This window comes from Bos grunniens, chromosome 6 (genome assembly GCF_055505025.1).
Source record: "Bos grunniens cultivar Pamir isolate PY7600 chromosome 6, Bosgru_T2T1.0, whole genome shotgun sequence".
NCBI classification, from domain to species: domain Eukaryota; kingdom Metazoa; phylum Chordata; class Mammalia; order Artiodactyla; family Bovidae; genus Bos; species Bos grunniens.
This window is the reverse complement of record NC_141170.1, coordinates 107,263,591-107,278,116: the sequence shown is the minus strand read 5'-3', so window position 1 is coordinate 107,278,116 and position 14,526 is coordinate 107,263,591. Positions and strand designations below refer to the sequence as shown.

General features: G+C 40.3%; 1 pseudogene; it reads left to right on the top strand.

Moving 5' to 3' along the window:
* Positions 1–9,164: 9,164 nt before the first annotated feature.
* LOC147371177 (small ribosomal subunit protein uS2 pseudogene) lies at positions 9,165–10,073 on the top strand (annotated as a pseudogene).
* Positions 10,074–14,526: the final 4,453 nt, after the last annotated feature.

Below are 14,526 nucleotides of genomic sequence, written 5' to 3'. Positions count from 1 at the left end.
GATTCTCCAGGCAAGAATACTGGAGTGGGTTGCCATTTCCTTCTCCAGGGGATCTTCCTTATCCAGGGATCGAACCCAAGTCTCTCATATCTCCTGCATTGGCAGGTGGGTTCTTTACCACTAGTACCACCTGGAAACCTATGTATTAAAACAAATAATAAATTTATTATCCTAATTGCAACACTTTTGAGAGTGAAAGAATTAACAATAATGCCAGGATATTGGCCTAAATTAGGGCTATTGAAGGTGAAGCAAAAGCACTGTCTTTGTATTTTAAAATGTATCAGCTGGAATAGTAGGAAGCTGAGAATCACTGTGGAAAATCTGCTTTTATCTTTATTTTCAATGGTGTTCCTTATCTTCAATTTACAATTTCTGTTGTATGGCAAATAGAAATCATCTTGAACACTGTATTCTCCTTGGAGCCAGATGGCCCAGTTTCAAATTTTGACAACGTGCTTAATTTTTCTGGGCCCCCCTTTGCCTTATCTGTGTGATGGAATTAGTAATAGTATTATAGAGTTGTTACAAGGATTAGAGAGTTGACAATTAATGAGTAAATCTGTAGTAAAACATTTAGAATAGTTTATCTGGAGCACTGTACTGTGTGCGCTGGTTGCTCAGTCGTGTCCAACTCTGCGCCCACATGTTCTGTATTCCCTCCAGGCTCCTCTGTCCCTAGATTTCTCAGGCAAGAGTACTGGAGTGGGTTGCCATTTCCTCTTCCAGGGCGTCTTCCTGACCTAAGGATCAAACTTGCGTCTCCCGCACTGTGCCATCTGGGAAGCCCAGAGCATAATAATAAACCCTAGTATGCATAATAAAATTATTAGTGACTGCGAGTGAACGATACAGTATTTGAATTTTTATAAAGTGTGAGCATTTCGGGGGTTATGCATTTATTTCAGAGAAGCACTGTGGTAGGCAGCCTCTAAGATGACCCCCCAGAGAGCCCTGCCTCCTGGTGTTTCTGCCATCTGTAACCCCCTCCCCTTGATCGTGCGCTGGACCCAACTCTAATAAACAGAAAAAACGACGATGGTGGTGGGACGTCACTTCTGAGATTAGGTCGGAGAGAGACCGTGACTTGACTTTCGCTCTTGCTGCCTCGCTGTTTCTCCTCCTTTCTTGGATCTGTTTCTCTGAATGACAAGCAAGACGGAGGGTTGTGAGCACCCGTAAGCAGAGGCCCACATGATAAGGAACTGCCTCTGGCCAAACGTCAGAGAGGACCTTAGGCCTGACAATAGCCTTTTGCAGTAGCAAATGGTAATTTATAGATAGTAAAGAATCAAAACAAATAGTAGGAAGGTGTGCTTTCTTCAGTGTCTATACCTGCCTCCTCCCCACTCCCCCAAATCTAAATACTCCATATCAGGTCCATAAATAAAATCATCAGAATTACCAAATTAAAAATAGCTCAGGTTGTGCTTTGAAATGAGGAGATATTTGATTATAAACACAGCCTTGGTAGGAATTCTAGAATGGAAGTTAAACTCGCATTTTGAGACTAAGAATATAATCCTACAGTTTCATGTCAGTTTTACCACTTGGTGGCACCATAACGCCAGATAACACTTTTGTACGCTTCCATGTAAAAACCATAGGGTTTACATGGAAGCAATCTCTTTGAGAAACGTAGATAGAATGTATATTCTTAATTATTACATATAAGTACTCGCTCCAGTGATTACTTTTCATCTTTGCCAAGAAATTTTTGAAACATGTCAAAGAGAAAACTTTATATAATCATGAGCTGTTAGTGGAGGATAATTTGCTTATTTTTAATTCAAAAGATTTGAGAATATTTCTTAAAAAATACTTAATATATTTGTACTGGGAAAGATATAATCTAGTAAAAATTTAAAGATGAACATTAGGTCTTCTAAGATGTCAGTGTCTGGAGATTATGAGAAGGAAAAGTGAACCTTTGTCAACCACAAATTAGCACTTGCCAAGAGCATTTCCCAGCGACTGGACAACAACGACAAGGGCATTTACCATCTGCCTCTGCAGAGACTGAACCCTGAGCTGCTGCAACTGCGGACCTTCAACATCCCCTGAGGGGAGTTCAGGGTGGAGAGTGGGGCAGTCTGTGCTTCAGGGAAGCTGGCGGAACAGGTCTTTAGACGGTTAGTTATTTTCAGGAGCTGATTTCATGATCCCAATTTCCAGTGGTCATGTACGGATGTGAGAGTTGGACTGTGAAGAAGGCTGAGCGCCGAAGAATTGATGCTTTTGAACTGTGGTGTTGGAGAATACTCTTGAGAGTCCCTTGGACTGCAAGGAGATCCAACCAGTCCATTCTGAAGGAGATCAGTCCTGGGTGTTCTTTGGAAGAACTGATGCTAAAGCTGAAACTCCAGTACTTTGGCCACCTCATGCGAAGAGTTGACTCATTGGAAAAGACTCTGATGCTGGGAGGGATTGGTGGCAGGAGAAGAAGGGGATGACAGAGGAGGAGATGGCTGGATGGCATCACCGACTCGATGGACGTGAGTTTGGGTAAACTCCAGGAGTTGGTGATGGACAGGGAGGCCTGGCGTGCTGCAATTCATGGGGTGGCAAAAAGTTGGACACAACTGAGAGACTGAACTGAATCCTTACATCTCCTCATATCTAGAAAAGCACTAAATCCATTCATGGTGACACCAACTCCTCCTGACCAGCAGAAAACTTCTTGTAAAGTAAGCACTTCGTTGCATTGAATTTCCCCTTCACCAAAATCTTATATGTTGACCATCCCCTACTACCTCTTTGGAGGAGTCTCTCAGAGCTATCTGAGGTGCTGTCTCCTGGACTGCAGTACTCATTTTGACCCAAATACAACTTAACTCACAACTCTCACTTTTTGCATCTTTTTAGTCGACACCTTGGAGAGCAAAAACTATGAAAGTTTCCTGGATCAGGCAGTAGTAGAGGAAGACTGATTTTTGCAAAGAAGAAAGAAGACAACAGGTAGACGTGTTGGTCACGAGCAAACATAAAAGATGCCTAAAAGATCTATAATATAATCTTCATGGCATCTTTCCCCTGTTCCATTTTATTCACTAAACACAAGTCTGAAATACCTTTTCTGAAAACACTGGGGCCAATGACACTTTATTTTTATTTTATTTCTTTTAATGTCGTAGAAGCTTTATTTCCAATCCCAATATCTTGAAATAACCCAAACGCCTTTAAATGTATCACACATTTAACTGTTCCACATCATACAATGAAATACTCCTCAGCAACAAAATTAATAAACAATATATGCAACAATTTGGCTCAATATTATGGGAATCAGGCTTAGCTGAAAATGCCAGACTCAAAAGTTTACATACTATATGATTCATTTTGTATAAAATTCTTAGAATAAAAGAAAAAAAAAAAAAAGAGTGCACAGCTATTTCCAGAAGTTAGGGAAACAGGATGTATGCACCTGTCAAGGGCAGAATGAAAGAACTGCTTTGTGGGACAGAACATTTATGTACCATGACTTCAGTGATGGACATACAAAAATCAACACGTGTAAAATATAGCATGATACACAAAAACATGCAAAATGTGAGGACTTAAAAAAACAGTGAAATCTGAGTAAGGTCTGGTCTGTAGTCTGATTTATCGTATTGTTCTCATCAGTCCCCTTGTTTGATAATGTACTAGAATTATGTTGGGGAAAATGTGTGATGCGTACATGGGACCCCTCTGGACTATGTACTGTTTTTGAAACTTCTTGTGAGTTTATAATTTTTACAAAACCCAAAAGATTTTTTTTTTCTGTGACTTTTCTTTTTTTTTAATTTTATTTTATTTTTAAACTTTACAATATTGTATTAGTTTTGCCATATATCAAAATGAATCTGCCACAGGTATACATGTGTTCCCCATCCTGAACCCTCCTCCCTCCTCCCTCCCCATACCATCCCTCTGGGTCATCCCAGTGCACCAGCCCCAAGCATCCAGTATCGTGCATCGAACCTGGACTGGCGACTCGTTTCATATATGATATTATACATATTTCAATGCCATTCTCCCAAATTATATAGAGTGAAGTAAGCCAGAAAGAAAAGCACCAATACAGTATACTAATGCATATATATGGAATTTAGAAAGATGGTAACAATAACCAACAACACTTTAAAATTAGAAGCTTTTCAGATTTTAAGAAAGGAAGGCAGTATTTATACCATATGCGTGTGTGTGCTTAGTCGCTCAGTTGTGTCTGACTCTTTGCGACCCCATCGACTGTAGCCCACCAGGCTCCTCTGTCCATGCGGAGTCTCCAGGCAAGAATACTGGAGTGGGTTGCCATGCCCTCCTCCAGGAGATCTTCCCAACCCAGGGACTGAACCCAGGTCTCCTTCATTGCAGGCAGATTCTCTACCATCTGAGCCACCAGGGAAGCCCATTATACCACATAGTATATGACATTTCCAGCCCGTTGGAGGAGTCACCTTTAAATAAACATGAATCTCAGACTAGGTTCCACAGGAATCTGACTCTAAGACAGAGGTTCATGGAAGGACGTTTATCATTCCTGTGGCATGATCCAGATCAACATTCCTGAGGTTTCTGAGACCCAGATAACCTAGCTTTATGCAGAAAAATATTACTAAGTTTTTCCACCAAGCTTTTCCATTGACTACCAAAACTTGGGAAGGGGGCACCAAGAGGTACCCCAATGATCATCTGAGTATCAGACATATTGCTCCCTGCCCACTTTGTATTACTTCTGCTGGTGAAAATGGTCAATTACTCCTATCGACGTACTAACCCCATTCACTTTCTGGTCATTTGCAAGAGGAACATGATACATCCAGGAGGCAACCCTCAGCTGATAGGTGAGTAGAGGTCTTGTCGTGTCCTGGTGGAAATGCTTCTTTTTGAGGGAAGAGTACCCAGAGTGGCAGGGATGGGAACCACACATTTGCCAGGTGAGTCACTTGGACTGATGACAAGTGGGATTAATCCTGCTCCTGCATTTTGGTTTCTGGATTTATACATTCTATTTACTAGGGACACAGCATCATATAAAGTGAATTAAAGTGGACACTATGTCCAGAAGGAATGAAGTCATCATCGTAATGTATCATCTCTGAACTTGTACATACTTCCTTCTCCTGCGGCAGGCAATTCCGCTGCTCTATCTGGCCAGCAGCTTCTGTGTGGCACTGTGTGTAATACGACTGGTGGATCAAGTGTCACAGACCATCAGCAAACCCCCTTTTCAATAGAGTTGGTCCTTTGACCTGACATAACATTTGTGGAGTCTTGTAGTGATGACTCATACGTTTTATAGATCCTAGAACAATGGTGCTGGCTAGGGATTCATGGGTAGGAAAAATGACTCCATAACTGTAGTATGTCTGTTCTTATCAAAATGAATCTCTATTCCTTCCAAGGTGGAAGGAACCCAGTGTATTCTGCTGGCCTCCCAGCGACCAGCTGGTGCCATAGAGACAGCTCAACAAAGGTCTCTATTACTGGCAGGTTGGGTGTTTTGTGGCTTCGGCAGGTAGCAGCCCATACTGTTGCATAGCCTCCAACTTTGTCATCACGGATACTTCTTTTATGTACCCAGTGTGTCAGCACTGGGGTGGATGATGACAGAGGCTGGCTCTTGTAAATGGGCTGATCCAATTAGATTTACCGGGGTGTTTAGTGTTGTTTTCATAGTGGAGATCTCTGGTGGGCATTAACACGTGAGACAAATATGTCCACAATTTTGTGACCATACTCACATGTCCAAACCCATGTTTCTAGCCAGAACTCACTGAAACTGACCTTTCAATATTTCTCTTTTCAGGACCCTGATCAGCCAAGCCACTTCCCATTGTCCAGAATTCCATGTATCTTCTAAGCTTGGACCACTTCTGCATCCCACAAAATGGATGAGTAGGGCACTGCCTGAAACCTCTGATCATTGAGATGATTTCCTGTCATCACTGTCTTACCTTGAATGAAGCTATAGTAGAGTTGTCATCTAATTCTGTCTTGTACCCATATCCCCAGCTTACCCATTCATGAACCCAACCGTTCCATCAGCTGGTTGTAACTGATCTTTGTTGCAACCATAGATGTGAGCTGAGGAACAGGAGCTGGTGCAAAAGTGATAGATAGCATGAGGGTCATTATGATCAGTTGCACCCACCAGGCTTCTGATGGTTAAGCAATACTACCAGGCTTTATCGTGTGGGGACTTTACTCATTTCTACCGTTACTAGTGAGGTTAGCCTTATAACACATTCTCCTGCTTCAGGCTGCAAGAGAGAGTCACCACCTCAATTCTTAGTAATGTTGGTGCTCTTCTCACCATTGAAATCCTTACTGTACTGGAAAATCATGTGACATTTGGGTTATTTAATTTATTGCCTTTATTAATAGTAATTACAACTATAAATGTCATCATGTCACTTCAACTAATTTTCTGCTGCCAAATGAGTTTGCAAAAAGAAAAATAACTGTTGGATGTCAGAGGTCTTTGGATTTTAGAATTGTGGATAAGGCATTGTCAGATGGACAGAGAAAGTAGGAAAGAATACATTCTATGGGATTCCTGTGACAATCTTTTATGAACGAGGTGCCATGGTCCTATACCCAGAGACAGCAAGGCACTTTCTGTTCTCCACATGTGCCCATTCTCCTATGTCGATCCACACGCCTCTACACCAGACCTCCTTGAACTTGGTCTTTTAACCATTTTCCTTCCAGACTCCTGATCAGCCAGAACATTTGCCATTGCACATGATTCCATATATGTAGTATGCTTGGGCTTAGATATGTAGTGGGAGGTAATTCTGGCATATAGGGGCAGGAATGGAAGTAGGTCGGGAGCCTGGGGTCTCATGTCACAGCCGATCATTGCAACCAGTCACCTATGACTTGCTACCAATGTGGAACAGGAAGAGTAGCACAGCTATAGTAGGAAGTTAGAGGGAAGACAGAAACTCCTGTTTACTGGCGCCACTAGCTCACAACACAATTAGTGCTTATAATGAAATATAACAAAACATGAGTTTGGTTATTTAAGAATGTGTATCAAAGACAGAAAAAAAAATTCCCAAGACTCTTCAGTGTTCATATTTGTAAACTGTTGTCACCATAAACTGTTTACTTAAAATCTAATAAAACAAACTTTGAGAAAAACAATGGGGCAGCACACCAACATTTTATGTTTCTAGCACTGGTACATTCTTCTTAGTCTCAAATTTTGGGATCATTTGTGACATATCTCTTTAGAACGTACATTGAACCAATTCCTATCATTCTTCCCTTAAAAAGTTTGTGTGCATGCTAAGCAGTTCAGTCATGTCCAACTCTGCGACCCCATGGAGTATAGCCCAGCAGGCTCCTCTGTCCAAGGGATTCTCCAGGCAAGAACACTGGAGTGGGTTGCCATACCCTCCTCTAGGGGTTTCCCCAACCCAGGGATCAAACCCACATGTCTTTACATCTCCTGTGCTGGCAGGTGGGTTCTTTACCACTAGCACCACATCCTTTAAAAGGCATCCGACGCTTATTCATTAAATTTTGTTTCCATCTCTGGCTTTTGACTGCAGAACCTTGTCTCATTTTTCAATTATGAACTGATGTACTAATTGAGCTGTCCTTATCTAAACAACTCTGCCTACCACTGCTAGATTAGTTTCCTGAAAAACTATTTTCAGTACCTCACATTTTTTTTTACCAAAAACTATAAAAAAATAAATAAAACCTGCTTGTTAAAACAATTTTAACAAGATCTTTGTTAAACAATTTAAAAAAGAAAGTCTAAACTGAGAAAGTATTTTAGCACCCCATTTGAGGGATTAGTGTTGAAGCTAGCTGTTACATAAAAGATGTTTCCAACTTTGCAAAAATCAGTTTCTAAAGAAAAACTGGAAAACATCGTGATCATTCACTATATAAAGACATATAAACCGACAGTGCACCTGAAAACCTGTGTGAGTTGATAATAATAAAAGTCCAAATTGCAGGGAGCGAGCTCCGCCTCTGGCAAAGGTCATGAGGAAGGAGGCTTGGCATACGCAAAGGCGGGATCAAGCCTCAGGAGTCTCCCTGGAAATTCTCGAGCAATCTACCCCCAAAACCAGAGTCTGCCTACTTTCTGCTTTGTGCTTTCACCTACACCTCTGACTTTACGGGGGGCTGTCCCCCACGACCTCTCTGAAAAAAGAGTTAGCTTACAGCTCCAGTTAATAATTCCTGGGTGTGACAGTGTTTAACCTACAAACTCCTTTGGAAATCCTCTAGCCTGCTTGAATAGGTTTTTCCGGCCACATGTGATTGTTCAGAGCCTCCCAACTGTGAGAGGCAGGAGATGTTCTAAACTGTCTAAACACAGATTCTTTTGAGTAGTTAAAAGATTGATTAGAAATTGTATTGGTGAAGGGATTTTCACTTGTTGAGCCAATGTTTGCTGCTAAGTTTCCATATCCCTTACCTGCTGTGTCCCTGGCAGTGTATTGATTAATATAGTTGGTGTAAGTAGTCGCTTTAATGTTTGTAACCTGGGACCCTTGAGTTAATTCTTTTTCTTGTTATAGCCCACCACACCTTTGCTCTGTAGGAATGCAACTTTATCTAATGCTTTTTGGAGGCTGGCGCCTGACTTGAGAATAATCACCTTTAGAGAAAAAGGCCTCCGGACCAGAAGATGATGCAAATCACCTAAACTTTTGCATATGATATGTTTGCAGGAAGAAAGCCTGGCTTACTGCATGACTCTACCCCTTCCCCCATTATCCTCTATGCATAACTTAAGGTATAAAAACTACTTTGGAAAATAAAGTGCGGGCCTTGTTCACCGAAACTTGGTCTCACCATGTCGTTCTTTCTCTTACCTTCTGGCTGAATTATTCAGCCTCTTTTCTACACTGAATTTCCTCACTGAGCTATCCTTATTTCAGCCTCTTTTCTCCACTGAATTTTCCTACTGAGCTATCCTCATTCTATTACTCTTTATATCCTTAATTAACGTTTAATTAAGCAATTGTTTCCTGATCTTCGCCGACGCCGTCCCCGCTTCGAATTCCCTGGATCAGCCGGGGCTGGTCCCCGGCACCAAATAAAAATATAACTCACTTTTCTGGGCTAACCAGAGAGGAGTCCACATAGCATTGTTCTGGGCTCCTATTGTAACTTAATGGGAAACTTTCATGACATCCAGAGATCTTGATGTTTTCCTAATGAGAAATAAGGATGCCCATAGATTCCTTGCAGCAGTAACCCACTAGGTGACATTAACCTTGACTTCCAAATGGAACAGCATATCTACCAAAAAAAAGTGGAATTTAATTCATAAATCTGTACAGAAACTGGGAAAAACTTAGAAGCTTTTGCTGGCAAACTCAGCTGATACCAGTATCATATAACCCAAGAATACTGGCGATTGAGCTGTGCTAAAGTTTGCAGCTGCCACTGGAGCCACTCCGACTGCTGGCCACTTAACTCCTGGAATCTTCACCAGCCAGATCCAGGCAGCCTTCTGTGAGCCATGATTTCTGGTGGTGACTGACCCAGGGTTGGTCACTAGCCTCTCACAGAGACACTTTATGTTAACCTGCCTACAGTCACTCAGCAGAATACAGACGCTCCTCTGCACCATGTGAAAGCTCTAGTGAGGATGACAGAGACCATCCTCTACAACAAGGGGGCTCACTTGGTAAGTCTGATGTGGTGGATGCTGACCCAGAAAGTTCGGCACAAGCATGGCACCTTCTCCTGTGAACACCCATGGAAGGTCACATGTAATCTCTACTTCTTCAGAGTCCCTAAAGGGACTGAAAAGGAAGCTCAGGCTGTTGCATTAAAGACTGTTACAAAGGAGGGATTTCAGGATGAATGAACTGCTCCAGTTCCCAAATTTACTGCTACTCAATCCCAGGTCCCAGGCTGGGCTGAAGGTGGGGTGTCCTCAGTGCCTATGCAGCAGTTTCCTGCTGAAGAATGGAGAGCTCCACTCGCCACTGGAAGACTGGTCTGCAGTTCCCACTGCTTGGGCTGCTGACTGGATAGTGAATGGAGGCAGGCATTGGAAGAAAAGAAGTCCCCAGGGCATGAGCAATTTTCATTTTAGCACAGGATAACCTTTCGTGACACTCATATCATGTTAAAAAATATACTACAATATTAAAAAATAACAACCTGAATTACTTGATGAAAACCATGAGAAAATAACAATGTCTATTGGGAGCAACAACTCATAGAAAGCACCCTGGGGGTGATGCACTGACCATTTGGTGGGGAAAGGGGTTCAGTTTCAAAGTCTTACCCATAATATATAGGGACAAGTGGTCAAATCTTAACTTTTTAGTTGTAGGTGGAATTTACATAAAACATTAAAAGTGGACATTCCCCCAATTTTGTTTAATGTACTCTGTGCATGCTTGCTAAGTCATGTCTGACTCTTTGCGACCCCATGGACTGTAGCCTGCCAGGTTTCTCTGTCCATGGGATTCTCCAGGCAAGAATACTGGAGTGGGTTGCCATGCCCTCCTCCAGGGGAATCTTCCCGACCCAGGGGGTGAATCCACATCTCCTGTGGCTCCTGCATTGCAGGCAGATTCTTTACAGCTAAGCCACCAGGGAAGCACTTGATGTATTCTGATGATGATCAATTTGAAGGAGAAACGCTCCTTCCAAATCACTGGCTGCTCAAAGAAGCAGCCAGCCTCTTTCATGTCTTAACTTTGATGACTGGCTGAACCAGAAGTGTTTTCCTTTCTTGTCGGTGGAGCTTTCCAGCCACCCATCGCTTCTACGGTTCAAAACTCTTTAATGTGAATGTCAATTGTTTACTGCAAATTGTGGTGCCCAAAACACTCAGTGTTCCATTTTCTACTTCAAGTTTCAAACAGTCTTCAAGAGTTTTATTCATCAGCTTCTGCTTTGTGGCTGTATCTTTGAAGCTTCCAAGTTCTTCTCCAGCTTCGATCACATAAAATTGGAATTAGTGGACCATCTGATGGTCCTCCATGAGTCTTTCCTGCTGCTTCTGCTTGGTGGAGAAGTCTGTGTTGTTTCCTGATCTCTTCCACCCAGTTTTTTTCAACATCTGAACTCAAAAGTTTCTGCATCACTTTGTTTTCCTCCCAGTTCTTTCTCTTCTTTATCATGAAGTTCTTGCTCTAAGAATCTTAGTTTCTTCTTCCTTTTTCCAATAATTTTTAAGCAGGTGAATTCAAAAGCCTAAATTCTTCACTTCTGTTTGTCTCCTTGGAAGTCAATTCTCTCAAATGTAACTTTTAAACCATCACTCGTAAGAAAGAATATTAGGAAGGCTCTTAACTTTCTTCTTCTATGCAGATTTTTGCTTCTCCTCCTCTTCCTCAATTAAGCGCTAGCTCTTTGTCAACTTTTGGCAATTTCTTTAATTGGATTCTTCTTGCACATGCTTCTTTTGTCTTTTGTGGATCTTATCTTTCCCATATCCTTCATAAGCACACGGATTATTGTGCATTTCATGAGTCTTACAATAGAGTTATATCCATGAAAAATTCATGCATATAAGCCCAGAGAAAAAGTGATCCAACAGGATATGTGAGCCCTATATTTTGAAGGGCTTTCTTGGTCACAAATTTATAATCATCAAAATTTTGCTTTCTGTATCCTCTCCTAATTTTTCTGTCAAGTTGTCTAAGAAGGAACACATCATCTGGGAGCTGAACCCAAAACTAGATGACTGGTTTGTTACAAAGGGATATGACTCAGGAACAACCAGATGGAAGAAATGCATATGTTGAGGTTATAGGAAAGGGCAGGAGCTTTCATGACCTCTTCTAGGGCATGCCTTTCCCTGAATCTCCATATTCACCAAGCTGGAAGCTCCAAGGATAGCATATATTTCATGAAGCAAAACATAAAACATAGATGTTCAAGATAAAATTATATTTATGGGGACATGAAGCAGCATATTGTAAGTTGGAATTGTCCTCTGATAATCTAGGACATATGATTGGCTAAGAGACATCATCAGACAGTGGCAGGAACATAAGTAGAAAAGTTTTTCTACTTATGTTCATTATCACTCCCAGGCTTTCAGTATCAATGAGAAATATCATTGACACTGAAACAGGGTAAGCTGTTCTTAAGAGTTTGAGGACATCATGCCAAAAAATTAACAATAAAGCATTTCTTAAGAGTAGCAAATATATCAACATTTTCATAAGGAAATCCTAGGACTAGAAAAGGATATGACTTTTAAAATGCATTCCATATGCTAGGTACCTTCTTATACATTAACTTCTTGAAGCCACATATCCATTCCATAGGATATATATGGAAAAGAGTTTAGCCTAACTACTTTAGCAGAAATACTAAAGGAAATTAAATACCTCCTAGAATCTCCAGGAGACCTGGAAGAGAACCAGACTTGGATACTGCAGTGACAAGAATAGTACAGGAAGCAAAACTCCCAAACAGGCTTCAGACATGAAAATTATTCTAAGAAGTTAAAAACCATGAAGGAAACTATTTCTGATGGCATCATGAGGAAATATAAGTACATCAGAAAATATATTCAATATCTTCTCTCAAATCTCATATAATCTTCATATTTCATATGATTGACCTTCATCTGATTCATGGCCATTACAGGTACTCAAAAATAGTGTGTGTCCTACATACTCAATTACATTAACTTTGATTCTAATGATTTTTAAGAAAATTTCGCAAATTGCAAGGGACTCAGCAAAACAATTTAGTTATCAGCTAATGGGCTAGAGTAGATTTATTATTTGCTCACACTTATATGCCTCCTCCCAACCCTTGTCATGCTTCCCATTGATAGGGAGTATATGCTCTTGCTCCATTGACACTGGCTTAGCCATAAGACTTTCTTTAGTCAATGGAGTGTGAGTAGATGTGACACACAAATAGAAGCTTTAATGCTTTGTCTGGGTTGGCTCTGTCTTATCTAAGCAGTTGCCTTCTGCCACGAGAACATCACCTCTCAGATGGTGACTCTTCCTTTACAATGGTTAGAGGCATGAGAGGACTCTTAGAGCTGGGCTGAGCTCAGTGAAGCTCAGGAAAGAAGAGCTTTCAAGAAACATCAGATCAGATCAGATCAGTCGCTCAGTCGTGTCTGACTCTTTGCGACCCCATGAATCGAAGCACGCCAGGCCTCCCTGTCCATCACCAACTCCCGGAGTTTACTCAGACTCATGTCCATTGAGTCAGTGATGCCATCCAGCCATCTCATCCTCTGTTGTCCCCTTCTCCTTCTGCCCCCAATCCCTCCCAGCATCAGAGTCTTTTCCAATGAGTCAACTCTTCGCATGAGGTGGCCAAAGTACTGGAGTTTCAGCTTTAGCATCATTTCTTCCAAAGAAATCCCAGGGCTGATCTCCTTCAGAATAGACTGGTTGGATCAAGTAACATACAGAACAATAAAAAAAAATGTATATTGTGGAAAGCTGCTGAAATTTTGAGTTTGTTTTTGCACTAGCAAAAGTTGATAATATACAGATCAAAATAACTTTTTACCATAGGGTCAAATTTAGACATTATTACGTTTAAAGGAAAAAAAGTCCTAAGATTAAGGTTGAATTAAATTTGCTCCCACATATCAACACTAGAGTATATTCCACAAGGTACTCAGTCTAATGAAAGAAAGTATGTATATCTCTTTTATATAATATATAAAACCTTTAGAGAATTTCCTGTTGCTTGTTATAATTTTTATTCATTGTAATCAGTTTCAGATAAAAACACAAAATAAAATTGAATGTAGAATTCAGAAGTAATGATAATTAGTATGAATTTGCTTTAAAACAGTGATAAAAATTCTATGAATTATACCTTATTACTACTGCTGGCCTTACACAAATATAAGCCAAAGGTTTTTTCCTCCTAAAATATTAACCCTCAGATAAGTTATTTTATATCCAAGTTCTTACAAAGTCTAGTTATAACCCATCCTCTTTCAATTTACTAAATTTTGACTAATCAAATACTGCTTGGGAAAGAAAACATGTTAGCTTGAAATCACAAATGTCAATATTACCATTAAATGATTAACTGAATAAATTGATGAACGAAACAAGAAAAAACTTTAATACAGATTTCTTCATTACTCTCATTGGGATGATTTCACAGGTGCAAGTGTTGTTGTAAACAAGGCTTGTAAAGTTTACTTAAAAAGCAGAAAGTATGGTTATATTTTGGAGATCATAAATGCATGTACACAGGACAATATAAAAATGTATTAAAGTTTTGCAATTGTATGCTCTCAGGATAAATTTTCCAGTGAGAATAACATATATTAATACTAATCCAAAATGTGTTCTATCTAAAAAAATGTGGTCAGACGAAATTATGTTCTCTCAGTGAAGATGATTCAACAAGCAACTCTGAAGGTGATAAGACTACTTTGATACATAAAGAAAAGCGAATAAGTGTTCACAAGAAATGTGAAAAAGCATACTTCTATCTAAATAAGATAATTATATATGTTATTTTGAAAGTCTTATAACATTTAATAAATTAAATATTAAAGGTTAATATTTTATAGTTATGGCATAGCTAATAAAAAAGTCA